At 35.5% G+C, this 26,983-nt stretch overlaps 2 pseudogenes; both read left to right on the top strand.

Moving 5' to 3' along the window:
* The first annotated feature begins 13,609 nt into the window (after window positions 1-13,609).
* On the top strand, window positions 13,610-14,233 carry LOC149199470 (protein FLX-like 2 pseudogene; annotated as a pseudogene).
* Window positions 14,234-14,386: 153 nt separating this feature from the next.
* On the top strand, window positions 14,387-26,917 carry LOC149199471 (serine/threonine-protein phosphatase 5-like; annotated as a pseudogene).
* Window positions 26,918-26,983: the final 66 nt, after the last annotated feature.

A 26,983-nucleotide genomic window follows, 5' to 3' on the forward strand; every position in this document is an offset into this window, starting at 1 on the left:
TAGTAATAACAAAAACGAATAATGTATGCCATAAATAAAATACTTCAATTTTCACCTTAATTTTATATCAACTTTATATAGAAAGATAAAATAATTGAAAGTAAAAATTTACTTTTTAGCATGAAGGGGATACGCAATTTTTTCACTACTTAATATGGAGAAAAATTTAAGGTGGGTTATAAATAAAATATTTCAATATGTGTATTGTGAGAGAGAGAGAGAGAGAGAGAAATTGTATTTCATTAATAGTTGCTTTCTAAAGAATTTGTAAGTCCTTGATGTTTAATCTGGAATTGATATGTAACATTTAAAAATATAATATTTATTTATTACACAATAGCTATTTTATAGCTAAATTTAATATTATCAATTTAAAATATCGAAACTAAATATTTATTTATTACATAACAAATTACCTAATGGCTATTTCCAAACTCTTTGGGCAGTCGTGCATCCTTGCTATTCATTCCCTCAGATCTATTGATTTCTCACCTTGTCCTAAGGATGAACCACATTAGTTGGTTCAAAACGTCGACCAAATCCTAGCGATGTGATTAATCGAAAGACTGATATCAACATTATGGATCAAAAATGTCTTAGATCTAAAATTTAAAAACATATTAATAATAAAAATAATTCAATACCTATATATAAAGCTTTGAGATAGCTCAATTGGCTTTCCTACTTGTGTTAATATAGTCTTCAATTGATATAATTAAATTAATAAATTATCCAACTTCATAAGGCATTTTTGTTGCAAACAACGAACATATATTATTATTATATCCAATTTTAAGGTGGCAGCCATGTCATACACCAAATTGGTGTATGAGATCCCCTTGTTTGTGGGACAAGGGACCCACCTTTGTATTGATTTGACTACTAAGTCTACTAAGGCATACATACTCTACTCCCTCTCGTTTTTGAACCCCCTTTTGAATAAATTATCCAAACTTACCATACTTTTTTTTTTGCAAATAGTGAAAATATATGTTTATATATGTTTATGCTAATTAAAAAATATGTTTCATATATGTTTATGCTAATTAAAATATATGTTTATTTAAAAAAAAACAGTTTTCATAAATATTCAGAATTTTTTGGGAATATAATGTAAAAACATCTCAGTTACAATATATTTTATCTATAATGTCTATTTATATTTATTTACTAAAAACTATTTATTAATTGGTATAATTAAGTTATAAAATTAGCCAAATTCATAATATATATTTTGTTGCAAATAAATATTTTTCATAAATATTTGTAATTTTTAATAAATATAATGTAAAGCACATTTAAAATAAAAAGATAATATATATTTATATTTATTTATTAAAAACTATTTAACTTTTATAAAAAAAATTCTTAATATTGTTAATTTTTCCTAGGAAACATAATATAAAAAATATTTAATTTTAAAGTGAAAAATAACTAAATTATAATATTTGTTAAAAATAAATATTTATAGTTATATATAATTAGTAATTATATATAATTATTATTATTGATGATGATGGTGGTGGTTAACGTCCATTGAAACCAAACTTTGGTCTATGAGACATAAAGAAACAAATTATTTAGTTTGACTTAAGATTTTATTCCTATGCTCAAAAAGGTTGGAGAGAAACCTCCCGAGCTCACCGTAATTTTGACAACGTAAAAGGCTAGGAAGGTCACTATTGCAACAAAGATTTTGAAACTGAGATCTAATGTGGTTGTACGTGGGACACTCTAAGAGGAAGTGATTTTCATCCTCGATGTTCGAATTCTCACAGAGATGACAGAACCTTTCCATCCATGGTGTTTTAGGAACTGCCCAACAACCTGTTTCACTATGGAGCTCATGAGAATTCGTTCTAATCTTGGCTATATTAATTTTCTTCTTTGAGCTAGTTAAAATAGAGAGATACTTTTGATATTCTAAGGTGGGGTTGATGACCTCCTTATAATATCTTAACTTTCTTTTAGCTGCTAAATCTTTCTCACACCACATTTTTTCTTTGAACTTAGAAGTAACAATATTTTTAATGTTATTAATGTTTTGCAATGCAACATTCTTGTCAATCTCCCAATGGTTTAACCAGGCCCTGATGTCTTTATACCAACCTCATTTGAGCCTTAGGTGGTTTTGACTGGAATTTAAAGCTAGCTTAAGAAGTTTATGGTCTCCTATGTTATTGAGTTTGTTCTTGTACAACAGAAGCCTAGTCATAGATGAGCTCTCGATAGGGGAAAGACCCACTTCTATAAGGAGAATAGGATAGGGTGTGTTGCTTTTAATTTTGAAGTTATACGTTATAAAACGGTTTTGGATTTGCTCAATCTTTCTTTAGGATTTTCTGGAGATGCTACAACCCCAAACCTCACATCCATATAAGATAACCAGAGTGACAAAAGTTTCAAGGAGGAACTTCTTTCTATCCCACATTACGAGGTTTGTCGTTTTACAATTATTTTCAAGACCAAAATAAGCTTTCCATCCCCCATTAATCCTTTTCTCAATGCTATAGCTCTAGTTGAGCTTATGATGAATATCAATTCCTAGGTACTTGTAGGAAGACACTTCCTCCAAGTTACTATTGTCATACATAAAATTAGCATAAGTGTCCTTCTTGGATTTGATAATCATAACTTTTGTTTTGTCAGTGTTAACAATCATACCCATGGTAGAGCAGAAATCCTTAAGAAGTATAAGTTGCTTATCAAGATCAGATAGGCACCTTGTGAGAAGAACAATATCGTCAGCGTAGAGAAGAAGGATGATGACTATCCCAGCTAAGATCGTGCCAACACATCCTGCTTCCTCTAAACAACCCTCTAGCTTGTCGATTTAAATACCAAATAGGGTAAGGGACAGGGGGCAACCTTGTTTAACTTCGATATTACACTTAATATCTTTCGACCACTCCTCATTGCTCTTTAACTTGGCAATTAAATTCCCGTATAACCTTATAGCAATAGCTCTCAACTCAAAAGTAACCTTTAGCTCTTCTAATTTGTTCCAAAGGTTGTTTCTAGGAACTATATCAAAAGCCTTTCTAAAGTCCACAAAGCAACAAAAGAGATTGGATTTATCATTGCGACATTCCTCCATAATGATCCTAAGCATAACGAGGTTGTCTGTTGTTGAGTGTTGCGTTCTAAAACCCACTTGGCCTTTAGCCCACTTACCTTCACTTTCAAGCCATATGCTCAACTTCCTTTCCAAAATAATACCATATAACTTGGCTAGGAGAGGGCTGATCATAATTTTCCGATAATTAGAGGGGTTATTTGTATCCCCACTTTTAAAAATATAGATAATGAGGCTTTGAGTCCATGGTTTAGGGAAGCCTTGCTTGACCGCTTGATTGAAAAGCTTGTGAATGTGGGGGATGAGGATAGGACCTCCAATTTTTAAGATTTCCGCCTGATAACCTTCAAAGTCCTTAGCTTTCCCATTAGCCAAGCGATTAACCCCAAAATTAATGTCTTCTAATGAGAAAAATTCTTTCGTAGTGAGCAGGGTTTCAAAGTTATCCATGATATTTGGAGATTCATAAAGCTTTTTAAAATAGGAATTTCAGTCGTGTAAAGCAATTTTATTATTATCTTTAGTTTTCCTAGTAAGAATCTGCCTCCAGAATTTCTTAGGAGCTACCTTAGAGAGGTGTAAGAGATTCTCTTGTCTTTTACGAATATATTGTCTTTTTTTTTTTTTCTTTTAGTTAGGGCTTTGTATATTTTTATCTTGCAAAATTAAGAGATTCATCAACAACTTCCTTAATTGCTCTCCTCGCACTTTTACAATCTTTGTCATACCATGAGTTAGTTTTTCTATTTCTTTTATTACTTGAAACTTCAATTGAGAACTTGTTAACGGAATATGAGAGGGTTGTAGTAAAATTATGATAGAGATCTTCTATGTTGTCTATACTAGATAAAGGAAGCAAATTAGTTTTTAATTCATTTAGAAAGAGATCTTTTTTATTTCTATCAAAGAGTAACTTCTTTTGGCTATAAGGATTATCTTATATGGGATCTCTATGCATGACAAAATTGAAAGTTATAAGGCCTATGATCATAGTTAGGCTCATGGTCGTTTAAGATGTCAAAATTTGTTATTTCATTGTATAGAGGGAGATCAGAGATAACATAATCTACCACGCTACTACCAAACCCATGGATGCGGGTCATCTGGCTAGAATTGGGCCACTTCTTTAGACCATTGCAAATTATGAGATTCTGAGCACTGCAGAGCTTGACTAGCTCAGACCCAAACAAATTCTCCCTGAGGTCTTCAGAGCTCCTTTTGTAGTGGCTAGCGAGCAGAAGGTCTTTGTCTAACCAAAGAGGATTAGGGTTGGAATGATTGCTTAGAAGAATAGCTTGGTTACTTGAAGTTCGAGCATTAAAGTCACCCATTAAAAGGATATTGCCTTCATTCCTTAGGCTAGAAATATCATTCTCTAAACCATTGTAAGGACTATTTTTATCTAGATTATTTTTCTTATAAAAGTTAGAATTGATGGGGGGGGGGGGGGGAATAATAGATTGCTATGTAGGTCTTTTTATCATAAATGTCAGTAATTTCTATCCAACTATATTGGTTGTAAGGGTCATTTTTATAAATCCTAGCATGGGGAGAGATGTTCTTCTTAATGTAACAAGCTATACCCCTAATGACTCTACGGGAGGATCACTTATTCCAGATAGCCCATAATGTAAAGTCATCTATGTTAGGGACCCTAGATTCTTCGTGCTCCCAAGTTTCAACAAGCAAAATAATATCAACATCATTCAAGATCCAACTTAGCTTGGGGTCTTTGTTCCATGGAAAGCCCCAACAGTTCTGAAGCATGTTGAATTGCTATTTATTATTATCTTTTTGGTTTCTATCTCGAATAACGGCTTTTCTATTTCTCATTATTGCCCATTTTCCTTCCTTCCTAGCTTCATTTACCTTTTGAACCTCCTTTCTCAATTCTGCTTGATCTTTTGGAATGAAATCTTCATTTATAAATATTCTCGTTCTTTTTAGACTTGATGTTTTACGAAGTATGTCATACTTATGGTCAGTAGAGCTCACCTTTATTCGGATCACCGATCCTTTATTCTCAATTACTTTCCCCAACCTTGTTGCTTCTGTGAGACATATTGTTTCAATTTGTAATTTGTTATGTAATTTTGTCTCGACTATGACTAAAGTATCCTGGTCTACCTCCTCTTTCAAACCGAAGATTATAAGGTTCAAGGCCCTCTTTCAAACGGAAGATTATAAGGTTCAAGGACCTTTTGTTACACTCATGATTATTATTATTATTATTATTATTATAACACTAATTTCATATTTGTTTTTTTAATACTTTTTAAATTTAAATATTTTTTAAATTTTTTAAATTCATAGCACCCAGAATCCATGTGTTGGAGGTTTCTCAATTTAACAAAAGAGTTTGGTAATGATTTAAATCTCTTAGCACGTAACACCAAGGACTTCAACGAGTTCACATGACCGAATTCTTCAGGGAATTTGGCAAGAGAGGAAGAACCAATGACGATCCTTTCTAAGTGCTTCACCTGCCCTATGGACTTTGGAATGCTCCGGGGCCAGCTCGCATTTGTGATCTCTAATTCCTGCAACTGCAAAGGTGCCTGCAAGATCAGGCATTTCGAGTGTAAGAAAGATGGGAAAACCGTGAGAAATAATTGGACGCCCTTTTATGCAATATCGATAGCCAATGAACACACTTGAACTCAAAAAGTTTAGATTTACCTGCGATATGCCTTGCCATAATGTTTTCAATACAGCCCCCAACACTTTCAAAACCCTTAAATTCTTAAATGTAATCCAGGAAGGTAGACAAGGGTAGGGACATTGACGCCAAGAAAGCCATGACAGATTTGGCGAATGCACCTGCAAAATACGATCTAGCAGATGTCCTTCAGTCTCAACAAGTTGAAAATTCATGACATCACGACCAAGAAAACGATAACATTTATTTTCCAGCCAATTGCAAAGCTTCAATATCACGTGGTTCCCCACTCGTTTGGTGCTATGCCCCTCAGGGAGCAGCCAAATTTCGCGTGCTTCGGTTAAAACCTGTTCATTCGGATGGAGAATCAAGAAACTGTATACAGCTTGGTATGGTTAAATTTAATTATTTTGAAGGTGAAAAACGATGGAGAAATTGAAAAAGGTTAACTATTTAAAAAGTTTGAATGATTGAGGACGTACAGAGGAGTATTTGTGCAACCATTCATCAATAACCCCGGTGGGACGCCAAAGACGGCGCGGCGTTTCTTCCTCTGCAATCTGTCTTCCCAAGTCTCGCAGTTGATCGTGCATATGTATCACATTTTTGTCATCCACTTCAACTAATCATTTGCCCTCTAAATTTTTAAGCCCCAGCAATCCGTTCCAGCCTGATTCGTTCCAAACTGTTATGGCACTTGTTTTGCTTTTTCATATGAAAAAAAAGGCGATATCTAAAAAAAGGCGATGGCACTTGTTCCTCTTCGCTGAGTACGTCGTAACTGATTTTTAATCTGTTCTTTATATCAGGTGAATATGATTCAGGTTTTCCAAAGAAACTGATCTACAAGATTTTCAAAATCCATGGAGTGGATTGGTTTGACAAAAGGCGTATGAACAAAAAAGCAGTTGCGAGTGTTGTCTAGGAAGGCCTGTTAACTTATAAATGCACAACTGTTCCACTCCTGACCTTTCCAGCACATCTTTATACCGAGATGTAATTAAAATAAAGCTATCTGGACTTAAGACATCTTTAACCGGTAGAAGTGCCTCTAGCTGATCATCATGATCTATGTCATCTAAAATTAACAAGACATGAGCAGATTTGAGATGCTTTTCAAACTTCCCTCTACCTTCATATTCGCTATTTATATCCACTTCTGTTTCAGTCAGGCCCCTCATAAGCTCCCTTTGCACCAAATGTAATGCCTTTTCTTTAACATCTGCTAAAAAATAAGATGTATTGTACTTCGAACTCATTCTTTTTAGCCAGTGGGATGTGTGGCCACATACAACCTTGGTTTTCCAATCATTTTAGCCATACGTTTTAATGATATTATCTATCATGCGCACCTCGTCACTAGATATTCACCCAAAAAACACCAACATAAAATAAATAAATAAATAAATGAAAGTTATTATGATGTAAATTTCACAAAAAAATGCTAGGTAGTAACTATATGCTTTCATAGTAACATGAGCACACAAACTGCACTTAAATGAATTATTATTATTATTATTTCTTTAAGAGCTTCATTTCTATTTTATTTTGAAACATAAAATATATAATTAGAACAAAACTATAGAGGCTATATGGTTGATTTACTTCATTGAGAAAACCAGACCAATGAGTGTTGAGAGATGAGTTCATAACACCCCCTTAATTAAAGAGCTCAGAAAAATAGTAATCTTACCTGTTAGTTGGCAAACTAGAACATACAAAGCATTTAAGACATAGAGTAACAAATCAAGTTCAACAAAGTAACTAGATGAATCTGCCTTGTAGGAAAAATTAACTAGGACTTTGCCTTGTAGGACACTAGGTTTGTCTTAAGATAAGATATGATAATATAGTGTAGACATATAATAAATCTAAAACTTATAAAAATGGAAATAAAACTCATAATTGAAAAAGATGGAGTTAAGGGTGAGCACATATAAACCCCTTTTTAAAACCCATGTTTTGTGATATGTAATTAAGATAGATAATCCTAGAATGGTCAGTGTGGGTATTTTAGCAAAATTTATTTGATGTAAATATTAATTTTTGTTAAATATATTGCTAAAACTAAAGAAGAGACCACCTAGCATGACTCTTAATGCTCGAGTCAACAGTTGTAAGGGGGATCTAGGAAGTTTTCTACCTTACCTGAATTCAATGTACTAAAATTATGGTTTGATATTTGAACCACCCAACTACTAGCAATTGTGGGAAGGAATTATGGAAGTCTTACTGAGCTACTCTAGGAGTAGGAACTCCATACCCAATGTGGAGACTTCTAAGGGACCACATAGCTCAAGGAGGAACCCCAAATTCTCATGTTGGGAGCATGTGTGGTGCAGAGCAGGGTAGAGGATAGTGGTGAGTAGTGTAAGTGAAATGTGTGCGAGAGAGAGAGAGAGAGAGAGAGAGACAGGTATGCCAGTGAACCATTAGAACTTTTGAATAAAAACCAGAAACACATGTGGGTTAAAAATGTGACTTTGCTTGGGGGTGACAAAGAATCATCTAAGTCACACAAACCTATGTGAAATTATGGACTACCTGATTAGTGATGGAATTCGATGATGAATTTATCATCCTAAGCTAGAATTCCAAACGAAAATGTTAAGAAATATTGTTTAGTATATGCATAAAAAACACTAAAAATCACTCCCTTATGCTCTATAGACCCAAAGTGGTCACATGATGAGAGATAACAAGACCTGGCTCTGTGGTTGAAAGACGATCTAGGAATCTTTGTGTATGAAGGAGAGTATCCTTCATGTCCTTTAACCTAATTTCCATCTGTAGAACTCTGAGAGAAGCTTCCTCCTAAGCCATCAAATCTAGCTCAATGGTGGCTAGTGGAAAGAAATTTGTAGTCTAGTTGTGCCTACACTTGTGTAGAGAGTGGCTCTAGCTTCTTCAGTTTCCAACATACTACTTTTGTTCAAATAAGTGTATAAAACTTTGTGTATTAATGAAATGATATTGCTATTCAGTGTTTTATAACTAGTGCTCAGTTGGAATTTGTTCTTAGGTGAATAGTTGAATATTGAATTTGGAAGGAAATTGAATATAAATATGTAATTTATTCTTAAAACAAGAGAAATCCTAGAAATATCAATGTATCATATTGAAGATTCGATTAGAAAAGTCTTCATAGAACATCTGAATAACTCATTAAAGAAATAATCAATGAAATCATGAAGCCTATAAATCTATTATAAAATTAATGTATAGTATGTAGTTGTTGGTACAACCATGGAACATAATACATGTTTAAGTTGGAAAACTTAAAGAGTTTTTAGTTGTCACAAAGTGTAAGAGCCTTTTTTTGGATTCTCCAACCTCAAAATTATCATGTATGCAGGCACTAGATGTAAAATGATGCTTAAATGTCTCTAGAATTCTTGGTGGTGTAATTTGTATTCTCTTTCACCTAGATAGGAGTAAAGTTACATAGATGAATATAAAATGTAAAATAAAGTATTAGCCTTAATTTCTCATCAATTATCTAATTGGAAGAGTTGATCAAATTTGACATATTTCGCATAGAAATATTCTAATAGGTATTTGTTGAGACATTCTCCCTCATTTGATAGAAATTTTATTGTTTCTCGTATATTTTTGGTGGGCAAGAGTTATCCATTGCCTGAAAGAAGGAATTATGTTTAGATATAAATGTATTGTTTTATCATGTAAGAGTTTCTGTGGAATTTATGCTTATGAGATAAGCTCTTACTTTATCCTTTCATTGCAATAATAATTACTTACTTCATTAACATAAAGATAACCATATTATTGTTTTAATACTATGATAAGTCTCCTCCACCTTAGAAATTATACTAAGTATGTCTTTGTAGAATGATCCATGTAAAGGTAAGTCTTTGTTGGATGATCCATGAGGGAGTACATCTTTGTGGGAAAGTTCTTCAAAACCTACACCCTCAACTTGCATAGTTAGAAAATAGACTAAGTATGGACTATGTAATTTGCGCAATGCAAAAAAATGTTGGTGCAAATTGGTTATCACTGGAAAATTGTGGAAGTGTAAGTAATGGCAGTGAAAAGTGTTGTGAAAAAGATATTTGCACCAACATAAAGTGAATATTAAAATATTATATAGTTTGGAAGTGGGAGTGAAAGAAATATTAAAATAATATTTGTTCGGGAAAGGTGGTCCAAACATATTGTTTTGGAAATAAATAGTAAATAATAAGACATGCTCTAACTATTATACTTTTTTAAGTTTTGGGATGGAATCCCACAAAATGTTTTTGATTAAATCATGATATTTTGTTATTTAACATGAGTTTTTTACTACATATATGGATTCAACATCTTGAAAAACTCTTTGAACACTCATATTGTGGAGAGTTTACAACTCAAACTTGTGATTCAAAACAATCCTTGTAGGATTCTAAGAAAAATCCACTAGAAAACTCCAAAACACAATATGGGTAGACAATGACAAATAATCAAGTTCACGATGAAGAAATCCAAGAAATTGATAATAAATTATCATTTATTTACTTTGAAATTTATGTTGATTATTTTAAATGGACATGAAGTAATAAAATAATAATGTTAAGAGAGAAATGTAAACAATCCTAAATATAAAAAAATAAAGTAATTCATGAAAAAAAGTAAAGAAGGACATGGCCAAAAGACTCTAGTGATAACAGGTCACGCGCTTGAAATGACATGTGTGATGCAGGAGCATTGGCTCAAGTACCAAATTATATCTATGTTAGCTAAGGTGGTCGCTGGTATTACTAGGAAGTTGGTTTCCTAGGGTCGATTAAATGTATTTTTTATAAGTTATTAATAGATTTGAATTGTAAGTGTTCTCGAATGTTTGAGAACTTGATTAGATCTAGTCTGGTGAGATTTTGTAGGGATAAGAAATCCTAATTTAGGTGTTAGTTATAGGTTTGTGGGTCATTGGGGATATCAAGATCTAGTTGAGGAAAAGGTGGAACTGAATCATAACCGGTTCAGAATTCTGGGTATAGAAGATATATTCGAAGAATGTAACAGAAGGGGGGAGAGATTAGATTTTAGTTATTGTTTTGTAATCCTAGGGCATATGATGGATCAGAGGCCATTAAATTAGAAGATCAGGTTGAGTAGACACAGCGAGTCTCATTTTGTAATTATGTATCAATTTATATATATGCACAGAAATTAATTTCCAACGTATTAGTGTGTTTTGATATTGTCTTGTGGTTGTAGTCTGGATGCTGTAAACCGCCAACAGAATGTGGATATACATTTGTGAATCCAACATATTGGATAAGCCCCATAAACCAAGGTGCAGATTTTGATTGCTTGCTCTGGAATAACGACCAGACATAGTTGTGCTATAGTTGCAATTCCTGTAAAGTGGGGCTGTTGGAAAACCTGAAAATAGACTAGAGAGTGGCCGATATTATATTGTTGGTCACTATGGTGGCCCTCATTTGGGGGTACATAGTTGGATGCAGTGCCTTCCGCAAAGCGAGACAGAGGAATGCCATGGACCTTTGAATCCATCTGAGGAATCAAAGCAGTTGTCGCAGTCTGGAAAAGGAGTCGAATTATTAGACCAGGGCACAAATTGGTAGGTTGTTTGAGGTCGTGCTAAGAGAAAATTTTGAAACCGAGGTACTCAGGCTCGCATTTGGGGTTTCTTGACCAACCTCTAGGCCAAGAATGCTTGTCCAAACTCTGCCAAGCTGAGAGGAAACCTGGGCGTATTCGCAAAGGCCGATACTGTATCACTAGTGTGTGGGATTAGTGAAACATTGATTGTAGTAGGGCCGAGGGTTTATTTGATGAGGAGCTGATATGTATGTAGGGTTGAAATTAGATACAAGACTGAATTCGAAGTGACGGCTATAACAGCAAATGAGTATCAGATACACCTGTTTCGATCCTAAAGTACCAAGCCATAGGCTTGGCATCATTTTTGGTATCAAAGCGGGAAAATATTTCCTGCAGAAAGGAATTTTTGCGTGGGAAGAAAGAAGAGTGTGACCAGCCAAGGTGACAGAGTTGGTGATCAGAAATACTGGCGGACAAAAAGACAAAAAAGCGTGTTTTGTGTGCAAGGGTTCAAAGGTTGCACAGGGAGAAAGCAGGTCTTGGAAAAAGGCAGAAGCTGACAGTAGCAAGGAGGTAAGATAGCAAAGATGGGATGTGATTAATACTCCCAAGGAAAAGTTGCAGAGGGAAAATGGCCAAGGACAATAGAGATCAAAGATAACAGAGATGAAAGATAGCAGAGAGAGCTGAGAATTTCATTCTCAAGGGAGATTTTAAATCCGAACACATAGCAGAACAGAGAGGAGAAGAGTTTTACTCTCAAAGAAAGAATTTGCAGAAAGAAAATAATTTGAGATAGTCCATGCAAAATGCAGATGGACATGATCCTGCAGGGATCATAAAAAATATATATATGATGATATTTTGTTTTAACTGAGTTGATAAACTGTGATTGAAGGTTTTCAGTAGCAGGCAAAGGGAAAAGTAGAGCAAAGAAAGCACTCTGAAGTGGCAGTGAACCTGAAGAATCCAACAAGAGATTGGACAGAGAGGACAACTAAAGTGTTCTCAAGGGAGAGTGAGAGCTTGCGAAAGCCTAGAAGGAGCAAAGATGTTGCTCAAGAGAAGGTTCCAGATAGAGGACCATGCTTACCAAATGACTGAGTGAGGAGAGCTTAGTGAGGTAAGATTGCAGTAAGGAGGACTTGCTGTTGCGGAGGCTTGTTGCAGTGGAGTGAGGAGCTCATGAAGAGAAGATGAAGACAAAGATGATGGAAGATCATTGCAGAGGTTCTGAAGAAAGCCACTATAGAGGAAAGGATGCCAAGACAAAAGGCATGAAGAGGATGAGTCAAGAGGAGCTTGACATGTAACTTGCTGACATGAAATCAATATTGGAGATATTGACAGAGCTACTACAAGAACCAGAAGACCAGAAAAGAGGATGGACCTTTCCACCAAAAGGAAAGAAGGTGATTTGGCACTCATTACAGATGAGGTGGAAGAAAAAGGAGATTGCCTTATGGACAAAGGAACTCAAATTCTTTGAGTCAAGGATAAGAATTGAAGATGTCACAGGCAAAATTGTTCAGAGGAAAATGCTTGAAGAAGCAGGAGAAGCAGATGAAGTTATTTGCAAGCCAGAGGAAGGAATATCTCTGGATGATGATGAGGAAGAGGTGAGATTGTATGAGGGTCTCGAAAGTTTAGAAGAGAACTTGGATCAACATACTGAAATGTTAACAGGAAACCTTGAGGAAAGCTCAAGGAGATATTCTGAAATGGTGACGGGAAGACTAGAAGGAAATTCAGAGAAACAGGTTGAACCGGTGACAGAAGAATTGAAGGAACACTCAACACAACATACTGAAATGTTGTCTGAGACACTGAAGTCTCATATTTGTAATACTAATTCAAGTGTTAATGTCAATTATGCAGGTGAAAAAGGACAACCAATGAAGATTGTCAAAGAAGTTCATGAAGAAGAGACTATGTTATCTGAAAACATAGTAAAAGATCATCATGTTGTCATGATGATAGGCATGATTGAGTCAACCATGGGAGATGTTGAGTTGATCAACCTGAAAAAGATACCTCAAGGAAGAAGACATGAAGCAGAAATTCACCTAGCAAAAGGCGAAAAAAAGGAAGAAGAGCTGACAATGACAAGAATTCAACAACAGGATCAAGGAGAAGAAGAAAGAAGCTCTCATCAAGAAGCTAATGTATGGGAGAAGGAGCTAGAGTTACTAGAGAAATGGCTATAAGCACCAGTACCCGATGAAGAGTGCAAGATATCTTCCACATTTCTTCCTCAGTCCTTGTCACAATCGACTGGGAGAGGAATTTGTAGAGACAAAGAGATGGCTAGTAGAGGTCACATGCCACCCCCTTTTGCTAGACACCTTCAAGGCCCATGCATGGGGCTTGAGATATATGGTCCAACCATGGGACCTCCTGCAGGTCATCATCCTTTGGATATGTTACCACCGCCAGAAGTGTTGGAACATAAGCTTACAACACAAAGAGTGGAGATGCAAAGGCTTGCAATAGAAAATCAAAGGTTAGCTGCAACACATGGAGCTTTGAGACAAGATCTTGTTATGTCTCAACATGAACTGGAGCGATTGCATTCGCATATTGCAGCTATGCAGAATGATAAGGATCAGCAAATTAGAAGTTTTTTGGACAAAATTGCAAATATGGAGGCAGATCTCCGGGCTAGTGAATCTATCAAGGCAGAGTTGCAACAAGCTCGTTCTAGTGCACAGAGTCTTCAATCAGCTAGACAAGATTTAAATGAGCAAGTGCAACAGCTAAATCAAGAATTGCAGCGAGCCCATGCAGAAGTTCAATAGATTCCTGCTATGCATACAAAAGTAGAGAGCTTAAGGCAGGAGCTTCAATGTGGAAGGGCTACATTCGAGTATGAAAAGGCTGCAAGCAGTAAAGGAAGCAGAAGCAGAGGAAGAAGTTCACAACTGTGAACCAGGGCAAGGAAGCATTATTAGAATAGATGATGTGGAGGAAAAGCTTGAAAACTCTTTGAAGGAGTTAAATCAACACACTGAAGTGTTGATGAAAGAAGAAAGTCCAGAACAACAAGTTGAAATACTGTTGAAAGGAGACACACAGTCTGAATGTGTGAAACAAAGGAAGATGCAGCTGGACAGCAGCAACCAACTAAAGCAAGAAGGAAGAATTAATTAAGAATACCAGCAAGAAGATCTACTGGAAACAGAGATTGAGAACATAAGGAAGCTGATGTTGAAGTAGACCAGAAGGCAAAGGTTGGCAACATCAGAAAAGGTGATCAGTGAAGTACTAAAATATTTTTAGCAGGTTAAGAGAATTTGTCCAAATGATCCTGATTCCACCAAGAAGCTTAAAGAGATCGAGACAATAGTCCAAAAACTTATACTTATTGAGGCCATCTCATTGAATGATCTTGATAATCATTTTGTTTTGGATCCCATTGATTTTCGTTCAATATAGGTAGAGCCCCAGTATGCTGGTGCTAGAATAGAAGGAGAAAATGTAACATTGGAATTTATAAAGAAAATGATGGATGACTTCAAGAATCAGAAAAATATACACAGAAGGTATGCATTTCAAATATTATTGCAAGTAAAGGATTTGTTGGAGGCGATGCCATTGCTGGTTGACATCAATATTCCAAATGGAAAGCAATTCACTGTTTATGGTGACATCCATGGTCAGAATTATGACCTTTTGAACATCTTTGAGATTAATGGGCTTCCTTCGGAGGACAATCCTTATCTTTTTAATGGTGATTTTTTTGATCGAGGATCATTTTCAGTTGAAGTCATACTTGTGCTATTCACATTCAAGTGTATGTGTCCAACTGGACTCTATCTTGCAAGAGGAAATCATGAAAGCAGGAGTATGAACAAGATTTATGGTTTTGAGGGTGAAGTCAAGTCCAAGTACAGTGAAATCATGGTTGAGCTTTTCGTTGAAGTGTTTTTCTGCTTGCTTTTGGCTCATGTCCTCAATGACAAGATTTTTGTTGTCCATGGTGGGCTTTTTAATGTTGATGGTATAAAGCTGGATGATATCAAAGAAATTGATCGATTCTGAGAGCCACCTGAAGAGGGTCTAATGTGTGCAATACTTTGGAGTGATCCACAGCCTCGTAAAGGGTGTGGGCCCAGCAAACGAGATGTTGGTTTGTCTTTTGGAGAAGATGTGACCAAAAGGTTTCTCCAAGAAAACAATCTTGAGCTGGTGGTCAGGTCTCATGAAGTTAAAGAGGAAGGTTATGAAATTGAACATGATGGAAAACTTATTACGGTTTTCTCAGCTCCAAACTATTGTGACCAGAGAAGGAAGATGAAGCAGGAAGTAGCTGACATGCAACAAAAATGGAGGAGCAGAGCATATGGACAACTCCAGAACAAAGTCTGGGATCTAGGAGGAAAATTTTTCTTTTTGAAAGCACATGATCAGGAGATCATGAATGTTTTCAAGTGTGGGAGTCTGATGCAGGAGCATTGGCTCAAGTACCAAATTATATCTATGTTAGCTTAGGGGGTTGTTGGTATTACTAGGAAGTTGGTTTCCTAGGGTCGATTAAATGTATTTTTTATAATTTATTAATAGGTTTGAATTGTAAGTGTTCTCAATTGTTTGAAAACCTGATTAGATCTAGTCTCGTGAGATTTTGTAGGGATAAGAAATCCTAATTTAGGTGTTAGTTATAGGTTTGTGGGTCATTGGGGATATCAAGATCTAGTTGAGGAAAAGGTGGAACTGAATCATAACTGGTTCAGAATCTTGGGTATAGAAGATATATTTGAAGAATGTCATAGAGGGGGGGAGAGATTAGATTTTAGTTATTGTTTTGTAAGCCTAGGGAATATGATGGATCAAAGGCCATTAAATTAGAATATCAGGTCGAGTAGACACAACGAGTCTCATTTTGTAATTATGTATCGATTTATATATATGCACATAAATTAATTTCCAACGTATTAGTGTGTTTCGATATTATGTTGTGGTTGAAGTCTGGATGCTGTAAACCGCCAACAGAATGTGGATATACATTTGTGAATCCAACATATTGGATAAGCCCCACAAACCAAGGCGCATATTTGATTGCTTTCTCTGGAATAATGACCAGACACAGTTGTGCTAGAGTTGCAATTCCTGTAAAGCGGGGCTATTGGAAAACCTGAAAATAGACTAGAGAGTGGCCGATATTGTATTGTTGGTCACTATGGTGGCCCTCATTTGGGGGTACATAGTTGGATGGAGCGCTTTCCGCAAAGCGAGACAGAGGAATTCCATGGACCTCTGAATCCATCTGAGGAATCAAAGTGATTGTTGCAATCTGGAAAAGGACTTGAATTATTAGATCAGGGCACAAATTGATAGGATGTTTGAGGTCATGCTGAGAGCAATTTTTGAAACCGAGGTACTCAGGCTCGCATTTGGGGTTTCTTGGCCAACCTCTAGGCCAAGCATGCTTGTCCAAACTCTGCCAAGCTGAGAGGAAACCTAGGCGTATTTGCAAAGGCCGATACTGTATCACTAGGGTGTGAGATCAATGAAACATTGATTGTAGTAGGGCTGAGGGTTTATTTGATGAGGAGCTGATATGTATGCAGGGTTGAAATTAGATACAAGACCGAATTAGAAGTGACAACTGTAGCAGCGAATGAGTATCAGATACACCTGTTTCGATCCTAAGGTACCAAGCCATAAGCTTGGCATCAATGTGGCATTGGTTTCCAAATCATCTACTATTTTTCATATATATAAACATATTGATATAGCAATAGTGTAAAAATCTTCTAAAAAGCATATCTTAATGTCTCATTCTTAAAATGATACAAATTGCATATCACTAAGAAAACTCTTGATAAACACAAACAATGGAGACCTAAGAAATGAGGTCTGAAGTGATTACGAGAAAGAAAAAATTTAAAGTGGGCAATGGGGAGTGCAGCGATTACATAAACCATCCGTAGAGGCACCGGTTAATAAATTAAAGCAAAAATGTTTTCTCCTTCAGGTCATGAACCTTTGCGTGAGGGGTCGACATTGTTGATGGTCTACCAGATCAAATCTTGATCAGTTTGCATGTGGAACCCACAATGCTTGCTTTTCCATCTTCTTGTGTAGCTCAGAGGGCTCACCTACACCTTCCACATGTCGTGAACAATGCGTGAAGGAGACGTCAGCATCATCCCAAAAAGCACACTACATGGAAAAAGCAGAACCCAACAAAATGGTTGACCTCGAAAGCATATTGTCTAATGTGAATCTTATGGACTACAACTTGACACGCATCTATTCAATTGGACGAGCCCTCACACATGTCAGTCAAATTGATGTCTGTACAAATTTTCCAACTAAAAGTGTTGCATACGGAACAGGATAGTTAGAAAAAATTAATGGGAAATACACACCTTTCACATTAAGCAGGGTAAGGTTGGAAACCTCATCCATAACTCTAATTTGTATTATTAACTATTATTCACCTGAGAAAATGAAAAGTTATAATTGAATAGTAACAATATTTGAGGAATAATTAGAATAAGGATTTTGAAATTAATTATGGTTCTAAAATGTGTAAAGAGACGCAGATAAGATTGTTAAATTGTGATAATTTCAAAGACATATGTACATTTGAATTTAATATTTTAATATTATTAGTTTTTCAAGAGAGAATATAACACTATTTAATAAAAAAAATGAAAACTACAATCTCAAGTCATTAATTCATTAACTTTGCATGTCAATATGAAAATAGCACAATCAAATTGAGAATAGAGGGCAATTTCTTCAAATAAATAAAAGCTTAACTTAATTACTTAAATAGAAAGCTAAGTTATCCAATAAAATTGTTCACTGTTTCATTTTGAAATATATTTTTACTTATTTATTCATTATGAATTGAATTGAATGATTTTAATTTATATAAAAAAATTGTTATCTTTCATTAATTATGAAATTATCCATAATAATAATATAATATTGAATTTATTTATTAAACAAATGAATTAATCTATGTTCATTTTAATCTCACATTCATTAAGTTTCTAAGAAATATATTTCAACTTCAATATTATTTAAACTTCTATGAAATATATTTCAACTTCAATAGTATTTAAAGTGAGTTTTAACCTATTATTGTTATATGTCAAAGTGCTATTAATTTGACATTTTTTACTATGCAGAAATTCTCCCAAGAATAATTCAACATGACTGGGGAATTCTTCTACAATCCTTCTAAATTGTAAGTGCCTTTGAGCTAAATCAAAACTCTTTATGACTATTTGCATTCAATGAATTTTTTAGCACTAACTTTTGTAATTCAGTGGGTAAACAAATTTACAAGGCAGACAAATTACCAAGCACAACAAACAACATACATATTTTATGTCAAATGATCATCGGCATGAAACGTCCCCGCCCCAAAAAAAGAAAAAACACTCAAAAAACAAAAACATAAAATTGTAGGAGGCATTCATGTACTCGAGCTTAAACTTGGTAGATATAGGTCAAAATGTTCTCTTATCTATAAGGTCAATACACCATTTAAGATGATTGGCAGACTCAAAAGATAAAACTTAAAATTCCTACTTGCAAGCATGTAACTCCCCCCTCCATATACAAGCTTCAATCACATTGATTTTCTACTGAGAATCAATATCCTAAAAACATATTATTAAGAAATTCCCCAATGGCAAGTCATGCTCAAAACAGATTATTAAGAAATTTCCCAATGGCAAGTCATTAATGCTAACTTAAGCAAAGGGTAAGTAGAAGAAAGGTTGGAGGGTTTTCGGTGATGGCGAATGCAGGGAAAAAATGGGCGAGATCCGAGTCTGAGGTTGCGGGATCGGCGTCGGTCAAGCACAGGAATTTGGTTTTGCATATCGCTCCGCAGGTGGAAGAGGGTTTCCGGGGCAATGCGAGTTTTCGAATGGATCTGGTATCTAGGGGCTTCATTAATCACATTATTTTGACATGCAGCGGTACGCTGATACAGATCCGGGGAAAAGAAACCCATGGCGACAAGACCCCAGAGGAAAGGAAACGAAAACTCAAAAATTTTGCACATCAGGATCCGAATCCGGTTTTATTTGTCGCAGATCTTGTTGAAAACGCGTCTATCTGCCCATATCGGGCTTTTTTTTTCCTGATCCGTGGCAAGGAGCTGAGATTTAGACATGGGATCTTAGCCCTGAAGCGTGAGATCTTCCCTGCGCAGGTAGGGTTTGGGGATCTCCAGATGAGAGATAGACTTAACAGGAGGCCCGATCTGGGAGACGGATCATTAGTTAGTGCCAAACATTGTAGATTCGGGGTGGATCTACTAGATCAGGCCAGATCTAGGCAGAAGCAAAATGAAATTTCGCCAGATCCAGAATACAAATCCGAAAAACGGGATCTGATCAAGGCAGACACAGCGGATCTGAAACAAATTTTCATCAGATCAACAGAAGGCAGACATGTTTGTGTGCAGATCTGGGAACGGATGAGTGTTTTGGAGCTTAAAAAAGAGATCCAGGACAAACTGGGAATTCCAGTTGCACTTCAAATCCTAATATTTTCTGGGATATGTTTGCAGGATCAACACACACTCCAGCATTACAAGGTTGCAAAGGACTCAACTATTATCCTCAATCACTGATTGCGAGGTGGATCTAAGGGATCTACCTCAAAACCTACAGGCAACTATCGCGATGCAGCCAAGGGGAAAGAACCTCCAAAGGGGAAAGAATCCACAGCTATTTATATACCTCCAGGGCAGTATATCGTGGATCAAGTGCCAGAGAGTCCCTCCATCTTGCTGGATACTCCAGAGGTAAAGTGCATATTCTCAGATCTACAAAAAAATGCAGTTATTTGAAGATTTAACGGTTTCTGGCCTAGAACGGATGCTTTGTACCAATGGATCCACACGGTCTGGACAAAAAATTGCCAGATCCACCTATGCTCGAAGGGTTTCTTCATAGTAATCTTCCTCGTAGAAGGAGAAAGGGAAAAAATTCTCAATGAAGGACCATGGTTCTGGGGCAGTGCGGGATTGTTTATTACCCCATGGTTCCCGGAGTTTGATGCAAATACTATGGTGGTATCAAGGATGCCAGTATGGGTAAGGTTGCATAATTTTCCGATACATTTTTGGCACTACAAGACCTTATCAGCCATAGGGAATACCCTTGGAAGAATGTTAAAGATTGATTCAGAGAGACACATAAAAGGAATCTTCACTTTTGCTAGGATATGTGTCGAGGTAGACCTTAGCCAAGGATTACCTGAAAGCATCATTCTGAATTTCAACAATTCTCAGTGGAAACAACCTTTGTACTATGAGAATACAACATTCAGATGCAGGGGATGTCAACAAACAGGTCATCTGTTCAATGCATGCAAAAGCCTCAACAAGAGCAAGCCACAACAAAGGAAGCCCAAAGGATGGCAGAACATAGATGATGTTGTAAAGAAGAGAGCCGCGGAAAAGAAAGCCCCTTCGGTAACAGAAGATGAAGAAACAGAAGCAGAAGAGGATGATACCACCATTGAGGAAGTTGAAATAGAAAACCAGAAGGAAAATATAGCAGACAACAAGGCCTCACAGTCCCACTCAAATCAGGCAGAAACACAGCAAAATCAGGCAGAGATGACAAGCGTGGATCAAAGCATGGGAGGCATCAAACAGCATCATCACTCAGATACTTCAGACTCAGAAAACGAAACAGGGCCTCTGAATGCAACAACACAGTTAGTCATTGCTTCGATCGAGCCCACTCAAGGAGAGTGGCGCAAGGTCGAAAAGAAAAAGGGGAGAAAAACTTGAAGCGTGAGTTTTACTCACAGCCGGAATTCAGGTTTTTTAACCCTTTTTCTTTCTCTTTTCTCTTTTCCTTTCTTATTCTTTGTGCACGTTAGTCTTCTAACGTTGCGTGGGGTGCGAAAGCACTTGAGCCCATGTGGCAATTACTGAATGCTTCATTGCATCTGCTAGTGTAACTTTTCATTAATTTTTTAATAAAAGGTTACCGTTTTTTTTCCTTGGAAAAAAAGTCATTAATGCTAACTACTGAAAATAACAAATATCAATTCCCCTTCAAACTTTTGTCAATTTTCCGAAACATCTCATCATTGCTAAGAATGTTTACTTTCTCAATATGAAATTAGACTACTTATTAAAAAAAAATGCAACCATATTATTCATGGGAAAACCAATACTTATAGGATGTAATTAAATTATGTGAAGATACTTAAATGCATTAGGAATGGTTAACCAATTTAAAATGATTATGTTTTTAATTTATTAATTAAAATAATTATATTATTAATTTGGATTTTTATATTAATATCATTTTAAAAGAAACTTGGTTATTATTTTAATGTGTTACTATATCCTTCATGATGGGGTGTAGAATTCGGTGAGTCTCTCCTTTCGGAAAGAGCAATGGATACATGTAGTTAATGCAAAGGTTGTCGCTATGTGTGTTATTAATTGTTTTAAAATTTTCTTTCAGAGGAGAGATTTTTGTTGGAGGTGGTATTGGGGATTTGAGGGCGTGGGTTTTATCTCATCCTCTAGTTCTCAGGGCTCCTTTGGGCTGTCATGGTTAATGGTCGATAGCTATGTAGTTGCACTGGTAAGTGGAGGCGTTGCATTGGTTAGTGATCCTTACTTGGCAAGCCGTTCTCTCTACACCTTGGTGAATTATCTTTTACTTTGGTTGTGGAGGTTGATAGTGGGGTTTTGGGATATGGCTTTATCACCTTGGTTATAATTGTTCCTTTTCTTTTGTTGAGTTTTTTTGTTCCTTTTGTTACTTGGAGGATTTGGAAAGTGGATGAAAAGTTACAATTTAATAGTAACAATACTTGAGAAATAGTTAGAATAAGGATTTTGAAACTAGTGATTGCCCCAAAAGGTGAAAAGCTAGGCCTATATGATTGTTAAATTGTGATAATTTCAAAGGCACATGTACATTTGAATTTAATATCCAAATGTTATCAGCCTTTCAAGAGAGAATACAACACCATTTAATAAAAAAAATGAAAAGTGCAATCTCAACCTATTAATTGATTAACTTAGGAGTGTCAATATGAAAATAACACAATCAAAGTGAGAATATAGCGTAATTTCCTCAAATAAAAAAAAAAAAAAAAAAACTTATCTTAATTACTTAATTGAATCAATGAATAACTATAAAAATGGATGAATGGAAACCTAAGTTAGCCCAATGAAATTGTTAACTGTTTCGTTTTAAAATATATTTTTACTTATTTATTCATTATGAATTGAATTGAATGATTTTAATTGATATAATTTAAAAAATTAAAAAAATGTTATCTTTAATCAATTATGAAATTATCCATAATAATAATAGAATAGTGAATTTATTTATAAAACAAATGAATTAATTTATATTCATTTTAATTTCACATTCATTAAGTTTCTAAAAAATATATTTCAACTTTAATATTATTTAAACATCTAAGAAATATATTTCAACTTCAATTGTATTTAAAATAAATTTTAACCATTATTTTTATATGTCACAGTGCTATTAATTTATTCCGGCAAGAATAGTTCAAAATGACTGGGGAATTCTTCTACACTCCTTCTAAATTATAAGTGTCTTTGAGCAAAACCAAAACTCTTTGTGATAATTTACATTCAAGTAAATTATTATACTCTTCTTGTGTTCGAGAGTCGAACGTTGTCTTCGTTTCGACCTGGCGCAAGCTGAGACCATAACCTGTTCACCTAAGATCAGCCGGATTGACATGGTAAAAAAACAGGGATAATCGGAGCCCCAGACTCTCGCATGAGGAGGAGTTCATGTAAACATCAATGGGATTCTGCATATTTTGGTGAAAAGACGGCAACATGGATGGAGGCGTTTCTAATTACAGTTTTAATTGAGAAGGAAAAGGTAGTCCTTCCTGCAAATCCTGTTGATCTAAAAAGGGTCTCAATCCACGTAAATGAAGAGCACAGTAGAGATGGCTGGCAAAGTTCTTCTTCACTTCCCCACGATGGTTGATAAACGCATCCGAAGATCTCTGATTTTCCATTTCAATTTCTTCGAGGATGCAGGTGTTGGGTATGCCATTGGCAATTGTTCGACGATTATACGAACGGAAAGAGAATAATAAATTGGGTGCTGCAAAGCTCTGGATGGTCAATGCAGAGGGAAATGACGACTTTAGGAGGTGCAGATGTGGGGATAAATTGCAACGGCAAGAAAGTGGAGAGTTCAGAGATTACATAAATGTCCCTTGAGAGTTCAGAGCTTACATAAAGGAAAATATTTGATTTGCAAAGCCGTGAACCGCGTCAATGTGCGTGTGGAGTCCACATTGCTAATCATAGACAGGTTGGAGTACTTATAGTGTAGGACTTATAATGCTCTGGGCTTTTTCATTTTGTATTGGTCTAATTAATCAGAGGAATTGACTGAAAAGTTATGGAAATTCCGATTATATTTAGAGAAAATCTGGCAAAGATTTTTGTAAATCCAATTTACGGTTGTTAAACTTCAAAATTTTAAGTGATCTAGACATTTGTGACCTAGACATTTGTGATGGGAGTAATCTATAATGTGACTTTTTGGAGATTCCCATCATCCAAAAAGTACATTATTCTGGCCATCCACCCTCAGTTACTCCATCACCTCCGTCTCCGTCATGACGCAAGAACACTCCTCCGTTACGTCCGTCTGAGTCCCCAGACGCCAGCTCCGAACATTAACTTCACTCATCATCGCACCAACTCCCAACAGTAACTTCACCCTGTCACGGTGTCAACTCCACTAATACATCAACCGCGCCAACTCCATTTGAATTTTTCTCTGCAGCGCTGCATCCCCTTCGACTCTACGCAATTGCTTCATTTCCATCTTATCTATTATAACCGCTTGGAACCAAGAATGATCCATTGAATTCCTTCCTCATTAGAAACAGACTCTTCTTTGTTGCAACAGATTCAATTGAATTTACCAGCCTGGGTTCTACATAGTGCGCATTCAGGATGTTGTATTTATTCAACGCCTCGTCCATGTATAGCCCAAGTCCCTAGCCCAAGTCCCTCAGGATCTGAATCGCTGGATTCTGAAAAATTTGTAAATGGTGAGAGTCGTATTCCCACTGGCTCTGCTCCAATTTCATCTACCACTGCTTCAACAACCTCCAAAGGAAACCTGCACAAAATGTGTTAATGAAAATGTGTTTACGCTGAGAAGATCCCACTAACAATCCATAGCCACACAGTCACCCATCTAAACAAGTAGAAAATTGTTTGGCTTTCTTGGCTAAACGTCATGCTCTCTCGAAGCCTAGAAAACCCATTTTTGGTTCTTCAATTTTATATAAGATATCTAAAAAAAATTGTAGCTTTTTTCTATCTAGAAAGATAGACAAGCTAACAAATCTCACTGTAAGCATTCAGGTTGGCTCTGTAAATTTCAATCTATAGATTTAATATCGTTTATGTATTAAAATTTTCCAAAAACAGAAAAAAAAAAATCCAGTAATTATCAATAATACAAGCCAAAAGCCAAAAAGTACTTAAAATAGCTACAATGTTAAACTTCAATCTATAGGATAATGAAAACGATTAGAATAAAAGGAAAGCAATTTATAGTTATTTGAATTCAACTAACAAAAGGAGTTTGTCACTTGTTAAGGTGATTTTATAGGAGACTCCTGGTGGGAGTAACTGGCTATAAAGTTAAGATCCAATTTTGGGTGTCAGATATTTTCTCATTGCAACTCACAAGTTATATACCTGAATTGTTAAGTTTAAAGAAACTGGAAATGAAAAGTCTCTAGTTCAACTGTTTCATGGAAAAAAAATGAGCTTGATTCATGCAATGAATGAATCAGCCATTTATTTATTGTTGGTAAAGCAATTAATAATTTAAACCATTCTCCTGATTTTTTTCACCTTATTTTCTGCTGTCAGATATCATCTTGTTGCAACCCAAAAGTTATATACCTGAACTGTTAAGTTTAAAGAAATTGGAAATGCGAAGTCTCTAGTTCAATTGTTTCATGAAAAAGTAATTTAATTGAATTTGTGCAATGAATCAACCAACCATTTATTTGTTATTGGTGAAGCAATTAATAAGTTAAGCCATTCCTCTGATTTTCCATTTATTTGTTATTAGTAAAGCAATTAATAAGTTAAGCTATTCCTCTGATTTTTCATTTATTTGTTATTGGTGAAGCAATTAATAAGCTAAGCCATTCCTCTGATTTTGTTCACCTTATTTTACTTCTTCTCAAAGCCGCAAGGACAAGATAAGATTTGGCTGCCTTCAACTAAAATGGCTTCCTTTCACATTGTATATGAACGTGATGAAAATGTAAGCTAAACACTAACAATTTTTCATGGATGTGATCTCAAATTCACCTATTTGGAATGAAATTTATTGCACCTAGAGAAGCAAGGTCACCTTATTTGGGTAAATTTTATTTCAGTGAAGCAATGTCATTTAATTTGGGACAATTTTTTTGGTGTAATTTCACTGCACCAAGTATCACCTCTTTTGGAATACATTTATCATAAAAGGAGACGAGCAAGAAAGTATAAGTTCTGTTAGCATAGTTTTTATTATAACCAGAGATGCAAGGTGAAAGATATGGAATCGTCTTGTTACTTCTGTGGGTGACACTTTAAACTAAAGTGATGAAGATTTTCTTCTGTGGGTGACGCTTTAAACTAAAGTTAGCAAGAGTTTCTATGGTTGACACTTTCAAATAAAGTAAGGAAGAGTTTATCCATCTTTTTAAACATCCAAATAGTAAAAGAAATTGATTAAAAAACAATTTAAACTAAAATGAGAAAGAGTTTATGCAGATTTTTAAACGTCCAACACTGTAAAAAAATGATTAAAAAACTGGTACATCAATCCTTCTAAACACTGGATCTTTTAAATAACTATAAATTGCTTTCCTTTTATTCTAATCGTTTTCATTATCCTATATATTCAAGTTTAACGTTGTAGCTATTTTAAGTACTTTTTGGCTATTGGCTTGTATTATTGATAATTACTGGATATTTTTTTTCTGTTTTTGGAAAATTTTAATACATAAACGATATTAAATCTACAGATTGGAATTTACAGAGCCCAGCTGAATGCTTACAGTGAGATTTGTTAGCTTGTCTATCTTTCTAAATAGAAAAAAGCTACAATTTTCTTAGATATCTTATATAAAATTGAAGAACCAAAAATGGGTTTTCTTGGCTTCGAGAGAGCATGACATTTAGCCAAGAAAGCCAAGCAATTTTCTGCTTGTTTAGATGGGTGACTGTGTGGCTATGGATTGTTACTGGGATCTTCTCAGCGTAAACACATTTTCATTAACACATTTTCCGCAGGTTTCCTTTGGAGGTTGTTGAAGCAGTGGTAGATGAAATTGGAGCAGAGCGAGTGGGAATACGACCCTCACCATTTACAAATTTTTCAGAATCCAGCGATTCAGATCCTGAGGGACTTGGGCTATACATGGACGGGGCGTTGAATAAATACAACATCCTGTATGCCCACTATGCAGAACCCAGGCTGGTAAATTCAATTGAATCTGTTGCAACAAAGAAAAGTCTATTTCTAATGAGGAAGGAATTCAAGGGATCATTCTTGGTTCCAAGTGGTTATAATAGATAAGATGGAAATGAAGCAATTGCGGCCAGAGTCGAAGGGGATGCAGCGCCGCAGAGAAAAATTCAAATG

Source organism: Pinus tabuliformis, chromosome 2_1 (assembly GCF_031772625.1).
Source record: "Pinus tabuliformis cultivar Carrire ecotype Pingquan chromosome 2_1, CPIR1, whole genome shotgun sequence".
Lineage (NCBI taxonomy): Eukaryota > Viridiplantae > Streptophyta > Pinopsida > Pinales > Pinaceae > Pinus > Pinus tabuliformis.